At 46.5% G+C, this 17,946-nt stretch overlaps 2 long non-coding RNA genes across 2 annotated transcripts in view; one reads left to right on the forward strand and one right to left on the reverse strand.

The window, feature by feature from the left end:
* The window catches only part of LOC105473668 (uncharacterized), a 78,175-nt gene extending 77,417 nt beyond the window's left edge, over positions 1–758 (reverse strand). The window contains exon 1 of the long non-coding RNA XR_982381.3: positions 246–758. This is a non-coding gene — a long non-coding RNA (uncharacterized lncRNA). The remainder of the gene's footprint in view (positions 1–245) is intronic.
* The window catches only part of LOC112425189 (uncharacterized), a 33,637-nt gene extending 17,485 nt beyond the window's left edge, over positions 1–16,152 (forward strand). The window contains exons 2-3 of the long non-coding RNA XR_011625820.1: positions 12,244–12,346; positions 15,924–16,152. This is a non-coding gene — a long non-coding RNA (uncharacterized lncRNA). The remainder of the gene's footprint in view (positions 1–12,243; positions 12,347–15,923) is intronic.
* The last annotated feature ends 1,794 nt before the right edge of the window (positions 16,153–17,946 follow it).

Raw genomic sequence — 17,946 nt, forward strand, 5'->3', positions numbered from 1 at the left:
GCTTTAAGGATAGGTTCAGAAAAACCTACTAGTCCCAATGTGTTCACAAGATCTCTCTGTTGGACAAACCTTTTGAGTTTGGAGAGAGTTTTAGACTGGGGGCCTTAGGAGGGTTGCATGGTAGGGAATAATTGCTGGAGATGGAAGAAGTGAACATGGATTCTAGATGTGTGATGTCCCCACTTTCCCAGCAGACAATGGTGGGCAGAGTGGGGTAGGCCAGGGGGATTGTTTGAGGACCTTACCCATTTTGCAGCAGATTTCCTTTGGGGGCCTCCTATGGGATGCCACTCTCCCTGGCCCACCAAATTTAGTCTTGGTCCTTTGTTACCTGGCAAAGACACAGCAACATTTGGGTCAATGGCACTCACAGCTTATTGACAGCCAGAAGACTAAGCAAATTATGCCACTTTTAGAAGATAGGAGTTTAGGTTTTTAATGAATTGTCCATCTCTTCATTTATGTTGGTCTATTTTAATCAAGATTACTTCGGAAGACAGAACATAGGACCCATCCTAGAAGTACACATTTCATTACTGGCTAGTATAGAGGCTCAGGAGTTACTTGCAATTTTCTATCTTCTGCCTGTACTCTTTGGGAAGATGGCCAGGCTATGAGGGTTCCAGTCCTGGTTCCTATTTAACGTGACCAAAGCCCTCTTGTCACCACTTCCTATAGAAAATCTTGCCAGACTGAGTGGATCAAGTCGAGAATCCCTGATCTACCAGACATCAGGGCCATAACCTCTTTTTTTTCTTTTCTCCTTTTTCTTCTCCCCTCCCCTCCCCTCCCCTCCCCTCCCCTCCCCTCCCCTCCCCTCCCCTCCCCTCCCCTCCCCTTCTCTTCTCTTCTCTCTTTTTTTGAGGCAGAGTCCCGCTCTGTCGCCCAGGCTGGAGTGCAGTGGCGCGATCTCTGCTCACTGCAAGCTCCGCCTCCCGGGTTCACGCCATTCTCCTGCCTCAGCCTCCTGAGTAGCTGGGACTACAGGCGCCCACCACCACGCCCAGCTAATTTTTTTGTACTTTTAGTAGACACGGGGTTTCACTGTGTTAGCCAGGATGGTGGTGATCTCCTGACCTCGTGATCTGCGTGCCTTGGCCTCCCAAAGTGCTGGGATCACAGGCGTGAGCCACCGCGCCCGTCCGCCATAATCTCTTTCTAACCACTATTCCCCCACATTTATTAGCTTTTAAGGAAAAAGAAGAAAAATTTGGACTGGATGAAAATAAATATCTCATAAAGCAATCAGTGGGGGTTCTGGTAGAATTTTTGGAGCATTAGAGGATTAGTGCTGAAAGCAGCAGTGTTTAAACTTTTTCTATTAGCTCAAATTTATACAGATGCCAAAAATGCAAAAAATAAGAATAATAATAATACCTCTACCAAAGGGTTTCACCAAATGGTATTTGAATACCTCCAACTTAGAAAAATGAGGTCCAGAGAAATGGAGAACCACACCCCAGACATGCCAGCTATTTGGTGACAGCTGTGTAACCATAGCCCTTTGCCCTTAGAAGCATTTACTCACGTCTGGAAATCACTGCATCATTAAAAAAGAATGGCAGGGACTGGTTTCTGTCTTCAGTAATTTACAGTGTAAGAAAGACACTGTGCGAGTCAGTGCACACACAAAACTGTTTTTCAAGCCCTCCAAAAATTGGCAGCCAGGCCAAAATGTTTGGTGGAATTTATGCCAATATTCAACAGACTATGCCTCCAGGAATTGGTACTCCCCTATCCCCAACCTGAGGTACAGGCCATGGAGACAGTGCAAGGAAGCAAACACAAGGCAGAGATGCAGAGTGTGTTTATTCTTAGGGACCAGGGGATGCATCTCACGATAGTGCCAGCATTCTCCACTCTGGACAAGACGTAAATTAGGCCTGCCATCACAAATGCTTAGTTTGGCACGACTTTTGTTTGTTTGTCTTCCAGGGAGAATAGAGAGAATGGGTTGGAGAACACTATTTCACATAATAACATGATTATACTTCTATACTATATTTAAACTTTGCAAAGTTCATCCACATACTGCACATTAAAAATGTTTCACCAGAACTCTGTGAGCACATAAGAGTAGTATTATCATTTTCCTGCAAACAAAGAAAGTGAGGACAGAGCAGTCAGGTGGTTTGTCCAGGGCCACCGCATCAGTTGGTGACAGATGGGATGATCAGTCAGTAACTGAGGGAGGAGCACATCATTTTATTCCCATCAGACTCTAGACTGGATTTAGATTCTGCTTTTTGGCCAACATGGTCTTAGACCCAAACAGAGGGACTGGTCCAATTTGGAGGAATAAAACAGAAAAGATATTCCGATATGCATGGGTCAGAAAGAAAATTGCACAGCAAGGTGACTACAATTAATAATAATGTATATGTCAAAATTGCTAAAAGAATGGATTCTAATGTTTTCACTACAAGGAATTGAGAAGTATGTGAGGTGATGGATATGTGAAGAGCCTGATATGATCATTTCATAATGTATACATATATCCAAACATCACATTGTATGTTATAAGTATATACAATGATTGTCATTTTAAAATAAAACAAAATTTGAAAAATTACAGAAAGACGGTAACAGGCATCATGGAATTGCTTCTGACATCTGTGTTCTTCAGAATTGTTTACAGAACACTTATATCCAAATACAGATTTGAATTGGGTGGGGAAGTTCTAGCACCATAATTTACATATTCTTTGGAACCTATTTGCTGGTTGAAACTGTGCTTTTCTATGAAAAATTTTAAGGCCGTTTATTTCACCCCTGAAGTAAGGCTGAGCAACATTTTAAATGAAGAGTGGACTTTGAAAGAAGCATTCGTGAGAGTGCCAAAGCGAGCTCCAGGAATGAGAGGACTAATTTGGCAGCTGTCAGGACAGATCAGTTCATAGAGTGAGAAGTGGGTTGAAGGAGGAGCTCTGCCTGCAAGGACAAAGCTGGGCATGTAGGTCCAATTTTTCCAGCAGCCTCTCTTTCGGGGAGCCACCCCAACAACCCTGCGTGCCTTGCCACCTCACCTGATGGAAGTAGAATGCTACCTCTGGCACAAGGGCCATTTCTATTTTCATGGCATTACTGGGGCCTGAAACATCCATGCTCAGAAGTTGTCAAATAACAACAGTTTTTTTTTTTTTTTCAGCAGCTTGTCTGAGCACTCCTGGAATTCCTTTAAAATACAGAAGGATGAGTAATCCTGGTTCTCATTTCTGCAGAGGGGGCTGGGAAAGGCCCAGGCACAACCTGCCAATGTTGCAAAATTCATAAAGCAAATCAAGTGAACAAACCGCTCCTTTTCAGATCAAAACCTGTTAAGGATTGCGGTGTCTTTTTGGCAACCCAGGGGTTATTCATATGCCTGTTTCAACTGTTCCAGTAGCTTCAGGAAATAGCAAGGTGGAGCAGCCCGCAAGAAAGCCAGCATCATCCTCAAAGGATGCTCATAGCTATGGAAGAACCAACTTGGCTAAAAACACTTTTCAAGTAAGGAACCATTTCCCCCTCAAAGAGATTTTCTGATCACCCCAGAAAATGATCCTGGGAACTTCTGAGTCACAGAATAAACATGAATAGCAAAGAATAAGTTTACATGTTTTGGGAACATGGAACACTTTCTTTTTCTAAGCCTCTGACAGCCGTCCTGAGGAGTGCATCTGCCTTGAGTGCAGGGAATTGAAAATCTGTCCTTGGTGTGGCAGCTGACTAGCTCATTGACCTTGGGTTAATCATTTAATTTGGGATCGGCAATTCATAGTCAAAACCATGATTACTGTGATCCAACAGAAGCGAGCCTGCCTGGGCATGGGGACCCAAAGGTTATAATTTTAAGGATTTATTCCTTGGGAGTGGAGGCAAAATGCTGATAGTAATGAAGTGGCCCAGATTCAAAAGCCTGAACAGTGAGTTTTACCAGGGCCCCCATGCCATTCAGTAAGCTCTCTGGGATTTTCAGTGGGCCTGGGGAGGTATAACTCACTTTGGCTCAGAGCTATGAAAGCAGAACTTGGGTGGTTTATTAGAATATACAATGGAAGAGTTGGATGAGACCTGAGTAATGATGTTTTTGTTCACCGCTTGTCTCATCAGAGCAATCTCTGGACACATAAATTTAATGTTCTCATCCTCTGCTTAAAACGGCCTTCCACTGTTCCAAAATAAAAGCCAAAGTCCTCAATACTGTGTATGCATGTGATCCAGCCCCTGCCTACCTCTGTATATCTTGGTTTTCCCTGTTCCCTTTAATCCAGCCACAAGGACTTTACTCCACTTCCTCCAATGAACTAACTGTTTATATCCTGAGCACTCTCTAACTCCTCTTCACTTTTTTTTTTTTTGAGACAGAGTTTCACTGTTGCCTAGGCTGGAGTGCAGTGGTGCGATCTTGGCTCACTGAAACCTCCGCCTCCCGGGTTCAAGCAGTTATCCTGCCTCAGCCTCTCAAGTAGCTGGGATTACAGGCACCTGCCACCACACCCAGATAATTTTTCTGTATTTTTCGTAGAGATGGTGTTTCACCATTTTGGCCAGGATGGTTTCGAACTCCTGACCTCAAGTGATCCATCTGCCTCGGCCTCCCAAAGTGCTAGGATTACAGGTGTGAGCCACCGCACCTGGCCCCCTCTTTACTTTTTAATTTTTATTCTTCTTTCAATGCTCAGCTCAAATGTCACTTCCCCTGAGAAGCATTCCCTGAGGCTTCCCCTCCCCGTACACATTAGATCAGATAAAGCTCTTGAAATATTATTGCAGAACATCCTATTCTTTTGCTTCAGGGCCTTTATCACAATTGATAATTATATACTTACTTTTACTTATGGAATTAATTCCCAGTCTCTCTCAGTAGATTACATGCTGTGTCTGTTTCACTTGCCATTGTATCTCTAATGCCTACTACAAGTGCCTGGCAGGCGGCAGACATGACTGCTTGTGAATGAATGAATGTTCTCAGTGATTCTGTAAGGATGAAGGTGATGTAGAGTAGTAGATAGTAGCTCTGCTCTGGAAGTCCAGAGTCTGATTCACACCTGCAAGCCTTATTGGTCAATGACTACTGATATTCCAGCCACCCAAACAACTGCTTTCAGAGAAGCATTAATACCTGTGAATAAAACAAATCTACTCTTTTCGTATGTTTGGTTCAGAACACTAGGGGAATTTGAGAAGAAATGAGCCAGCCCCAAGCTGTCCTGGTTTCTTTTATTAAGAATAGGCCATGATTTGAGCACATTCTACTACTTGCCTCACTTCTGCCTATTGCTGGGGATTGCACAGGGAAAAGTGAGAGTCTGTGTGTTGGGACTCTGACTTGGTGTGAGATTTAACACAGAAAGACCCTGAAGAAATATGCTGACAGTGGGGTTTTATCTCTTCAATGCACTGGAGACAAAACCCCTGCTTTTAAAAACAACATTCATACAGAGCCAAGGATGTCCCAGTGTCAACAGTCCTAACCCTTTCTCAGTCTGCCTAAGAGGTCGTTGGTTTCAGATGGATGAACCAAGGACCTGCTACTTAGAGACTACTGTCTAGGTCAACCCAACTGGCATAAGTAAAGCACCTACTGTTTATAGTAGGAGGCTGCAAGATAACAGGAGATGCAGACTATTGAAGGCTACTGATCTATCTGTGTAGACAGGCAAGAAAAAAACAACTGGAGAAGAATTCCATGACTATACAAAAAGAAGAGTGTGATGGTATGGAGACTATTCCTGAACAGTGAATTTCCCCTGCATTAAGGATGAGATCCCTATGAACTGGGATCATTCAGGAAGTCTTCTTGGAGAAGAAAAGTGTGAGCATTTTGGGAAAAAAAGTTGGATTGGCAAAGAGAGCTGAGCTGTCAGTAGCTGGGCCCATAGTAAGTAGGCTGCCTGGAGCTGGGAGTTATGCTAAAGGAGTTGTAATTTGGGATGCCTCTAATTAACCATTTTGGGAAAAACATAATAAATCCCTTTGTAGCATCTATAATAAACTGCCCAATATCTAGGTCGTGGGGAAAAAGTTTTATTCTGCATTTCACGTGGATGGTGATAACACTAGACAATCTCAGCATCTTTCTGATTCTCTTGCTAATCCAGGATTCTAAGTAATAATCACTTTGTTCTACAACCTGAATCTAGCCCTTGTACTGTGCAGTTTTTTTTTTACAGTTATTTTTCCTGTTCTCTGAATCAATCTCCATGGAAACATAAGTTTTAACCAGCTGTGTCCACTGAGGTAAAGATGCAATAAAAGGCACAGGGCATACATACCACAGCAGCAGTTACTTCCCACAAGGAACCAGAGATTGGAAGTGAAGCTAAAACATTTTCACTTACAAGAGCATCTCTTTCAAGGTGAACCATTTCCCCAGGGAGAGTTTCCAGCTCTGAGCAAAGGCAGAACAATAAAACATCAAGGATGTCTTTCTAAGGCTACAAACAGAGTAGCTAACACCTTGAAGTTGATCTGCTTCTGAGTCCTTTAAAAGCCAGGACAGCAACAAAGTGCCCACATTACATTTTCTATAAGCTTGCTAAGCATCTCTTTTCTTAAACCACAAAACCCTAGGTATTTGTACAGAACAGGCAGAAAGGGAAGTCCTAGGAGATCAGGACCCTGTCTCAGCAGGCATCACTCCAGCCTATCTTTTCCTGAGTGGTTTTCTGTACTTGTCTTCTATCTTTTCCCTTCTGTCCCACTCTGGAAGTCACTAGTCTGTGCCTTCCTTACCTCCCATGGTTTCTGCACCTTCATTTCCAAAGGCAAGTGAAAACAGTGCCAGGCTGTGCACATGGGTAACTCCAGGGACTTCTCCTCCTCCCATTTCCCCTAAAGCATTTGACAGTTAGACCTTGGAACTGAGTCCAGCAGCACTAGGTCAGAGTGATGGCTAAAGCTAAAGGCAAACTGGATTCTGTTCAGGAGGTTCTCCTTTGTCATTTTCATCTCCAGATAGAAGACCTCTGTCTTCCCAGAAGATTAAATAATAGAAAAGAATAATAGCCCAAGGCGGGTGACTCTGCAAACAGGTGGGTGAGGTCTCTAGTTGAGTGAGGGGGTGTCTGTGGGTTGTGGGTTCTTCTTATGAGCAGGGCTTGGAGGAATTTGGTCTATTTGTTGTGGTTTTCCCAGGGGGAAGTGGGGAATGGCTGGGACTCTAATGATCATTATCAGAAGACTTTGGATTAGGCCTCTGAAACATTAAGATGTGAATCCTCTGGCAATCCTGCTAAAATGCAGATCTCCTTTCAATAGGTCTGGGACAGAGCCTGCCTTTCTATCAAGCTTCTGGTGATGGGATGTCGCTTGTCTCATCCACAATTTGAGTAGCAAGAGGTTAGCTTTTCTATTTACTGCCTTTATATCCGCAGTTGGGCTATGTCATTTTATCAAAACAATGTGGTAAGAGTGAGCGCCAATTACTAGCCTGTTGAATCATCTATTGTTAGAGCTGTTTCTTTTGGGTACATTTAAGAGTCCCCTCCCTGTGGTTTCCCATTGCACAAGAAGCCCATTTGCCAGGCAATACCTTGGGCAAGCAAGCTACTGTGCAAAATGGCATTGCCTCTTCCTGCTGCCAGCCAGGCGGCTGCTGGTTGACAGTGGAGTTGTACAGTTTATGTGATAGTGATGACAGCGCTGACTCTGAAGGGTACTGAAGATTCTGAAGGGGCACTTCGCTGCAGCAGCTTCACCTCCCACTTTGTTTTACCCACCCCCCAGGCTTGTGGGAGAGAAGGATCAGGCAGAGCTCTGCACATGCCACGCCAGGGGTGGGGGAATTATTTTTTTTGTTTTTTGCTTTCTCTGCTACAGGACATACCATGCCTTTTACAGATATTTATAGGACAATTTCCCCCCTGAGCATGCCCAAGCATGGGGGATGGTGAGGAAGATGACTGAAGGGAGGAAGCAGGAAAAGGGGGTGCCTGCAGGTATGAGGATTGGAAGGTGGGGAAAACCCTTCATGCTTGGTTCAGCCTTCAAGGAAAAAGAGGGGTTGACTAGATTACAGATGTTAAACCAGGGGTCTGTGGTTCAGACCAGCAGCTCTCTGCACTTGTAAGCTATATTTGGCTGGTGTGTTCATTTGTCTAGGGTAAGAGCCCCTAGATTTCAACAGATTCTCACAGAGTCAATGATAACACAAAAGGTTAATCAGCTCCATTTCCAATCAGGATCACCTGCAAGTTCCTCCCAGAGCAGATATTTGGAGCACTAGGCTTCTAGAAGCAGCAGACATCAAGTTCGGGCCATGGGATTAGGGTGGACAGGGCAGCCATTTGGAATCATTTTATACCAGAGGCAGAAGAGGCTCAGCCAACAACAGCCCCATTTTACATGGCAGAAGCCGAGCTGCAGTCAATTCAGTGATTCCTCCTAAAGTAGGGAGTCAGAAGCTGAGCCTGGACTGGAACCTAGGCCTCCTAGCAGACAGAGCGGAGGTCTACACTGGGGAAAACCCTTTAATTCTGGCAGTTGCCTGGAAAGAGCAAGACATTTATGGCCAGAGCGCCAGGAGCCCAGCTGGTTATTTCTAGCTTGCTGAATGTCAAAAATCCAGGCCGCTTCTCAAAGCAGCCTCTACTTGTCAGACCAAATCAAGGCATCAGCGCGTCAAGCAGGCGAATCCTCTGCCCCCGGCACCAGCCTGGGGGCGCACGCCCTGCCTCCGCCCCGCCCCGCACGGCGCACCTGACCGGTTCCCGCGGTGCGCCTGACCGCGGGCGGGCGAGCGCTGCACCCACGCATCCGGACGCCACTCCCACCTGCACCCCGGCGTCACGCCTGAGTGCAACCTGCAGCCTTCACCCACCTGGGCGGCTGCCTGGCTTTGCTCAGGGTTGGAGCCAGCTCGGCAGCCTGCCTTGGCCAAGTGTGACCAGGGAGCTGGTCTTTGACCCTAGCGGCAGATTGGGCATGACAATCTGGTCTCTTGTGGAATCTCCCACTTTCACCTTCTTTTCTTCTTAGCAAAACTCCCACCCCAGCCTCTACCCCAATTCCTCGATAGATCTAAATCAACGGGCATGTTGGTACCTCTGCAGAATCAATCCAGTTTTACAGGAACAAAAACGAACCCCAGTCCTGAGTGTCTGTTGGTTTCCCGTCCCAACTTCTGTTCATTCAGCAAACATGGGAGCATCTACTGGCTGGGTTTGGACACAACAGACTGACCTTTACCCCAGGGAACTGGCAGCCCCCGGGGAAAAGAGAAGCGGATGCTTTTAGGCTGTAATGTAATGGTCGCATGGGAATTTGCTAGGGGACATGGGGGCAGGGAATGAGCATTGTAGGCAGAGAGGACAGAGGCTGGTGACAGAACATGGCAGGCAGTAGGATCTGCAGGAAGGCAAGGTGGCCGGTGGGCACAGACAGATGAGGGCAAGTAGCAGTGATGGGCTGAGGAGGAGCCAGGACTCAGCCAGAGAAAGGAGCATTGACTTCATCCTGAGAACAATGCAGGGCCTTGGAAGGTCTAAACAGGGAAGTGACGGATCCAATTTGCTTTCTTAGGTGGGACTGGAGAGCAGAAGTCCTGTAAGTCCCAGCACAGGGGCAGCAAGCGGCAGCATCGCTGAAAGTAGCAGCATTTTCAAGGACATGGGTCATGTTCTCCCACTTGGGGATCAAATTAACTAAGTTTTCTTCTATTTCCACCCGCACACTGCTGCCTTATTCCTATCCCTGGCCCCACTGTGAGTGGTTTGGCCTTCTGCCTCCATTGGCCCTTAACTAGCCTTTAGGTAAGATGCTAGGTTGACCAGGGGTCCAGAAACAAATGACTGGATAAAGAAAACATGGGGGGTGTGTGTGTGTATTTAACAATGGAATACGACTCAGCCATAAAAAAGAATCAAATTCTATCATGCGGTTCTGTGCAGCAACATGGGTAGAATGGAGGGACACTATGTTGAATGAAATAACCAGGAAGGCAAAGTTAACCACTATATGTTCTTACATGTGGAAGCTAATAAAACCAGTTGATCTCATAGAAGTAAACAGTAGCACAGAGGACACTGGAGGCTGGGAAGGGATGAATAGGGAGAGATTTGTTAAAGTCAACACAATTACAGCTAGATAGGAAGAATAAGCTGTACTGTTCTATACCACTGTGGGATGATTATCTATATATTTGAATATAATTTCAAATAGCTAGGAGGAGGATATTGAACGTTTCCAACACAAAGAAATGATAAATGTTTGAGATAATGGATATGCCAATTACCCTGACCTACTGTACATGATACATATCAAAACTTCACTATGTACCCCATAAGTGTGTACAATTATTATTTGTCAATTTAAAAATTATTTTAAAAGATGCTAGGTTGACTGTACTCCCAATCCACCAACCTATTTTCAACCATCCATTTGCTCATTGACTCAATAACAATTTCTAAAGTGTTGCTGTGTGCCAGGTGCTGAGTTAGTCATTGTGGAATACAGAATGCGATACTCATACGTTTCCTGATCTCAGAGAGCTTAGAATTTATCCAATGTCCAAACTTGCCAGTGCATCAGAATCATCTATAAAGATTTAGAAAAAGATAGCCAATTGAGCTTCACCCCAGTCTGACTGAATCAGAATGTTTCCGGGTAAGTTCCAGGAAGCCATATTATTAAAATTCTCCTCCAGGTAATTTTGTTGAGCAGTCAGAATCTCTGATCCCTACAGGAATGCCAAACTGGAATTTCTCTGGTGACCTTTCCTCTACATAGTTGAACAGACCCAGAGTCTGGCTCCTGACCATAAGACAGAGAAATCACCAGAGAAGACGGGGCAACCGCAGTCCAACTGAGCTGTAAGCCTGGGAACTGCTCGCTCACCTTCAAAAAAGCAGGAGGGGCAGGTGGGATGGGTAAATGTAAGGAAAGAGAAGAATGTACTGGGACGGCAGGCTGGGTTGTGCATGCCTAGAGTGGAAGATGCCTCTCTATGTAAATTATATAAATTGTCCATTTAGAAAGCAGAAGACCAGTTCTCTGGCTTGTTGAAACACACATTCCTTCTTTCTCAGCCACGCCTTGATTACTATGGCCAAGTAGGGATGACTGTGCTGGCCAATTTCAAATGGTGGCCCTGATGAATAATAACAAATATTTCCAAGCGCTTTATACACAGACCCATGTCCCCACCAACTAAGTCTGAGTACTAGGGCAAATTGAAGCAAAGGGTGGTGGGGGGTGATCCTGTTAGCTTGCTGTCCTCAGAAATAACCTCTCCAAGGGACTCTAAAAAGCAGAGATTCTGTTGGATCATGCCTGGGAAACAGGTCTTCTTGGAGTTTGAGAGGATTAAAATTTTAGTTCCAGTTAACTTTCTGTCTCTTGGTGAAGACGGCTCCAAGAAATCTAATGGTGAAGTATTTACTTGTTGACAGCTAATGATGAGCCAGCTACTGTGATGCCTTAAACATAAATATACTTCCAATCTTCCTGGGAAGATAAGATACAGTTATATGTAAAAGTAAATAAACGTAAGACTTATTTCCAGACAACACTAGGAGAGACAGTTTTGTGGGTATCTGAGGTTCTGTATCCTGAAAGCTTATCTGAGCAGTACGTATTTGAGAGCAAAATACTCTGGGTGCCATACACACATGTAAGACATCATCTTTGTCCTCAGGAAGCTTACCATCTGATAGAAAAGACAGGACACATAAGTACATAATATAAAGAAAATAGTATAGGCTAGGCCAGGCACAGTGGCTCCTGCCTATAATCCAGCACTTTGGGAGGCTGAGGTGGTGGATCACTTGAGGTTAGGAATTCAAGGCCAGCCTGGCCAACATGGCGAAACCCTGTCTCTACCAAAAAATACAAAAATTAGCTGGATGTTGTGGTGGGTGCCTGTAGTCCTAGCTACTCGGGAGGCTGAGGTGGGAGAATCGCTTGAACCCAGGAGGCAGAGGTTTCAGTGAGTCAAGATCATGCCACTCCATCAACCCTGGGTGACAGGGTAAGACGCTGTCTGAAAAAATTAAAAAATAAAAAAAAAAAGTATAGGCTGGGATAAGTGAGTGATTCAGTGGTAGCTTTAGTGTCAATAGAACTTGCACTGAAATATTCAACTTTTTTCCCACAGCCCTGGACAACTTTCAGGAAGACAGTTCTGATCTGTAGCAATTAACACATGGTCATCCTCAGAAAAAGGCTAAGGAGGGTGCCACTTGACCTAACAGAATCTTACATGTGCCAATAATGTGAAGGCTCGATGGGTGTTTGTACTTAGTCCTCTCTATTATTTCCCAGAGATACCCAGAGCTTAAAATGCAGACACCAAGAGCTTTGAGCCTAGACATTTGGATGAAAAGTGATTTCCACCTGGAGAAAGTCATTGCCCTTCTGTGCAGAGGTAGGTGCCCTGATACTTGCCTGACAGCTGGAAAGGGTGGCTCAGAAGAGGTAGGCGGGAGAAGAGGCCACATAGTATCTCCCTGGGCCTCCTGGTGAAAAACTTGTGTGTGTTTTTTCAGGCCTGACCATAAACTCAGGGAAAGTTGACCCCTACACCAGACCTGGGGCGCAGCCCATGCGTGGCAGTCTCTGGAGGGAGCTTTCAAGGTCTCAGGTCTCTCTGGCTGGTCATAGTCATCACATGTTTGCATTCCTAGCCCCTGAGCCTTCATTCCTGGGTTCATTAGAAGCCTTGGGGAGAGGTGTTCTTTAGGCGCCTCTGCTGAGGCCTCCTTTGGGTGGGGCAGGGAAGGGAGAGAAACTTTGAAGTCACTTTTCCCCACAATGACTCAGAACCTAGTACTTCCACTCCTAGCCTTCCCGGTCCCTTGCTCTTGGCCCCAGAGTCCATACAACTTCCAGAGCCTTTTGTTCAGGGCCCTGTCAGCAGTGAGACCACCCCAAGCCCACATTCCCGCTGACCTGCTTGACCCTGGGCCCCTGTGTGTTCCACGGAGGAAATGGAACGGGGAGAGGCCACGCTTTCTCTGGTTTCAGATACTTGCTTATACCATTGCAGGACATGATTGAAAGCTTGATTCTTTTGTTTTGGGCTTGTTGCCTTAATTGACTATTGTGACACCTGGCAGCTCCCTCTCCCAGTTCAACTGAGTTCCTGACAGAGGGACTCCGCCTTCAACCCGCCAGGGGCAAACACTCAAAGGATGGGCTTCATTACTGTTGCGGGCTCTGGCTTCTCCTCCTATGTTTCTAATTCATTTCTAGATTCAATCTCTCCCTCTCCATATCGCACATTCACAAACATTAACTGCCCGAGGACCAGGAGAAGCACAGGGCCTGCCTCGTTATTCCTCCCTTGCATGCTGACTCTTCCACGGGGGCTGGGCAGAGTCAGCACACGCAGGAGGGGAATCATGAGCCAGGCCCTGGCCGGATCCAGATTTCTAGACATGAGAACTACCCAAATCCCAGAGACCCAGTTCTTCCATCTACTTTACTGAGGAGGAACCGGGGAGTCTGAGAAGTGACTTGGCCAAGGTCACCCAACTGGAACCCAGGTCCTAAGCCTTGGGTTTGAACTCTGATCATGACCAGACTGCCTCCTTGAATCTTCTTTCTACTTTCCTGGTACAGTTTCTGTGCAGAGCTGAGTCCTTGGGTGCCCAGGACTACACTAAGCCCTCTCAAGTCAGTACTTTCTAGGAGGCGGTAGCCTAACTGGAGAGAGAGGTGAGGCCAGGGGTTCCCAGACTTGAGCAGGCATTGGAATCAGCTGGTGGGCTAGTTAAAACACAGATCTGCTGGCCCCATCCGAGGGCTGCTGATTCAGTAGGCCCGGGATGGGGTCTGAGAATTTATACTTCTAACAAGTTTCCAGGTGTGGCTGATGAGAACCACTGGGCTTAACCATAAACAACCCAAAGTAACAGAGGCAGTGAATGGAAACTGAGCAAAGGCAGGCAGAGAAAGGAGAGGAATGAGGGTGACATTGTTTCTCAGGGGAGGAAATGAGCTCCAGGGGCTGGTCCCTGGGAGGTCCTTCTCTTCCCTCTACCTTCATTTACCCTGACTTCGGGTTTATCTAGAAGTTTCACAGTAGCATATAAATTCCCCCTCTCTGCTGGAGGGCTCTGGCCAACAGGTGAAGCCAAAACCATCACCTGTAGGAGGTTGCTTAGAGCTGGCTCCTGTCCCAACACCCTCCTCTCGGCTTCCCTGTTCACATTGCTGCAGCCTGCACAGCTGCCTGCCTCCCATGGAGCCTGGGGGCACCTGTCCTAAAGGCCTCGAGGATGAAGAGTCGAGGAGGGTGGTTGTGGTGATCTCACCCACCTCTCCCTTGATTCCTCCATGTACTCACACAAGCCCTGGAAGGCCAAGGACACTGACGCTCAGAGAAAGCTAAGGGAGTGGGTACATTACAAAAGGATTGGGAGAGGGGGAGTGGTAAAAACTCCACAGCTCACATTCATTGACTCAGCTCATCTTTCAAGGCCCCAGTTCTCCTGAGTCATCAGTGAGCATGGACTTGCTTCAGAGTCACTAAGGCTGAATGTGGGTCATTGGGATCTAAACTGGTGTTTAAACGTAACCGCACAGAGGTGAGTCAGACACACACACACACAGAAAAAGAGCAAAAGAGAGAAAGAAGAAAGAAGGAGATTTAGCTCTCTCTCAAGTGGGGGTGAAAATCCAGGAGCGAATCTGAAATGATCCACCTCTCCAAATCCATCCACTGTTTAATTAGCTCCATGTAGCTATAGGGAAATTGAGGCATAACTGCTGTGTCCAGTAGCCCAAAGTCGTTCCAGGGACAGCAGCAACCTCAGGAGGAAGCCAGAGATTGGCCAATGGAAAGGCAGAAAGCAGAGACTCTCCACCCAGGCGGAGGCACCAGAGGGCCCATGGAGGGAATGGACAGCTGGCGTTATGGTCCCCCTACGTTTTCCCAAGACTCTTCCAGCTGTCTAATGGCCTACTGAGGCTGCTCCTTGACCTTGAGTACAAATGGCCCTCATACCCAAACAGCCACCTGACCAGAGCCAACCGACAACCTCCGTGAGCTTCTCAGCCCCAGGCTGGCTCTGCAGGTAAGAGACAGATGTTATGTTGAGGCCAATGTAAGCCGTGCCAACCAGCATGTAGAGATTTCTACCTAGTTTTATTGTTGTGAACTCCAGACAAGAGACTTAGAAACGATGTATGATTTTCTACATCAAAAGCCTGAGTCTGAGGCTTAGGGGTCTGTCTTCCCTTTTCCAATTCCCTTTGTGTGGTGCGGGGCGTGGGGTGGGGCAGAATGGAGAATCGGCTATGGAGTTCCCATCTCTAGTCCCTTCCAGAACAGCCTGTATATGGCTAGTGGGCATTTCCCTTCCTGGAGGGGAGGTGGGGGAGGCCCTAGACGTGCTTCCTGGAGCCACAAGGAAAGGGGAGGCTGCTGATTCACCAGCAGCTGCTTCCTGGAATGGCAGTTCCGGGCTGGCAGGCGAACAGTATTTTTCCAAGGTGATCTAGGGCTGTTACAACATTCCCGCTCTGCCCCCATCAGACCTTCCTGTAAGTCAAACCAGAAAGTTACCCAGACCACACATTCCTGAGCAGTCAAGCACAAGATTCCAGAAACAGTGTTTCCAACATGTCTCGCTATCTCTCCTGGGACCTGGGATCCAGTCATCCCCGCAGAACTTGTGCTTCCTCAGCCAAGGCCATGCGTTTGTCGCGCTGGCCATGGAATCTGGAAGCTGCTGTGTGGCTCCAAGTCAGCTGGGACGGGAAGGCCTGCCCTGATTCCCCTGACGGATGGCCAGCTGAGAAAGAGCAGAGCCCTGAGCTAGCTTTGTCCCCACATTTCACAAAGCCACTTTCTCTGGTCCTGCCCAGCTTTCTGAGACAGAAAGCTACCATATCCCAGATTGAATCAGTGTTTTTTCTTTTTTCTCCCCAGAAATAAGGCACAGGTTTGGAAGTGTCTCTGTTTGACTCTGGTGTTTGGTTCTCTCCCTCACATACAGGGAACATGAAGGAGAACCCATCTCTGCTACTTTTGAAGTGCAGTGGCTTTCACTTGGAATGGAAATCTTTACAGGTGGCACCGGGGGCTGTGCAGAGACGACCAGGGAGAAATTCCGGACTTCTCATGTTCTGCCTCTGAGACAGACTGTGGTGGGAAACACAAACAATACAAATCCTTGGTTCCATTTTCCTCATCCCTTCCTGGCAAATGAAATCAAATGAGGGTGAGGGTGAGGGTGACTGGGGAATAAAGCAGGGGGAGTGAAGAGATGGGGGCCTGCTCTTAGAAGCAGGGTCTGAACTCCACCTGCTCTGGGATGAACTGGAAAGTGCTTCTTCTCCTCCCTTCCTTGTCTGATGGCTATGGGAACTTTAGATGGGGAAATACTGATACACTGATCTCTCAACCAAATATAATTTGTATTAAGAATTAAGAGTTCACAAGTTATTCTCTGTCTTTCTCTTTTTTTTTTTTTTTAAAGAAACAGCCTTGCCCTGCCGCCCGGGCTGGAGTGCAATGGTGTTATCATAGCTCACTGCAGCCTCAAAATCCTGGGCTTAAGTGATCCTCCCACCTCAGCCTCCCAAGTAGCTAGTACTACAGGCGCACACCACCATACCTGACCAGTTTTTCTATTTTCTGAAGAGATGAGGTTTTGCTGTGTTGACTAGGCTGATGTCAAATTCTTGGCCTAACACGATTTTCTCCCTGGGCCTCCCAAAGTGCTGGGATTAAAAGGAGTGTGAACCAATGCACCCAGCCAACTTATCCTTTTTTATCTTCATCACAATCTTATGAGGTGGGTATGGTTATTAGTATTGTCATTTAATAGAGGTAGAGAACAAGGATTGGGAGTGTTTAACAGCCGGCCCAGGATGAATGCATCAAGTTTCAAATCCATGTCTCCTGATTCCAAGTCCGTATTTCTCACAGTCCACATTATATACTCAGCAGATGGTGTTGACAAGTTCTCCGAATCCAGGAGGCAGCTCTGAGCCTCAGGAAATAAGCTGCTAGAATCCCAGTTAGGGTCCTAATATTCTAAGAGATACAGACCTAACAGAGAAGTGTGCTGTGCCTGTGGCTTTGTGGCAGGGTTTGTCTACAATAAGCACATGTGGTGTTCACAGGGCTTAACTCACGGCTGTAACAGGAGCTTCAGAACGGACAGGGCAAACAGTCCTCTTCAGTAAGTACTGCTGGCCATGTCTTACCCTCTCAGATAAATTGCAAAAGCTTTTTAAACTCTCTCCCTCCCACCCCTTATTATAGAACCATTTCTCAAAGCTTAATTCAATACTTTATTTCTGCTTTCCAACAGTTATACACCTTATCTCTAAGAATAACCATTTTTAATGCCTTTGATTTTTCCCACTGAGCTCTTTGCCCCACGATTGTCCAGTAGCTGGGAATGGAGACTGAGTCTGCACTTTCCATTACCTGGTAAACAGCGATCCTTCCTCCTCCCCGACCCCACACTCCCGGAACCCTGACTTGGTTCTCTATCCTTGTCCTTCAGGAGAGAATGAACCTCTCTCCAGCCCCCGGGGGCTAGGGTTTTGTCCGAGACTTCGACTCTCAGCCATTGGTTTGGTATTCTGACTGCGCACTGGAACCATCTAGGGGGCTTTAAAAATCCCACTAAGGCCAACAGGGGCTCCAGGGCTCCCTCAGGAGCTGTGGCTTGGCTCTCATTTTTCCCTTGCCAAGTGATTGGCGTTAGGGATGGTCATGTGACGCTAAACTGGCCAATAGCGTATGAGGACGCGAGGCTGTGAAGCGTCTGGGAATATTTTCCACAGCTAAAAGCAAAAAGCTGAAATTCAGGCCTGTTTTCTTTTTCTCCCTGGAAGTTGTTCTCTATGTGCCCCAAGGGAAGGAGCTTAATTTAGTTAGCAATCTACGGACATCACCTCATTTGATCCTCACACTACCCTTTGAGGTAGTTAATATTTTGGTTTTAGTTATTAATTTACCAACAAGGAAACTAAAATTTCTTACTTTTACAGACAAGGAAACTA

The sequence above is a fragment of the Macaca nemestrina genome, chromosome 7, assembly GCF_043159975.1.
Source record: "Macaca nemestrina isolate mMacNem1 chromosome 7, mMacNem.hap1, whole genome shotgun sequence".
NCBI lineage: Eukaryota > Metazoa > Chordata > Mammalia > Primates > Cercopithecidae > Macaca > Macaca nemestrina.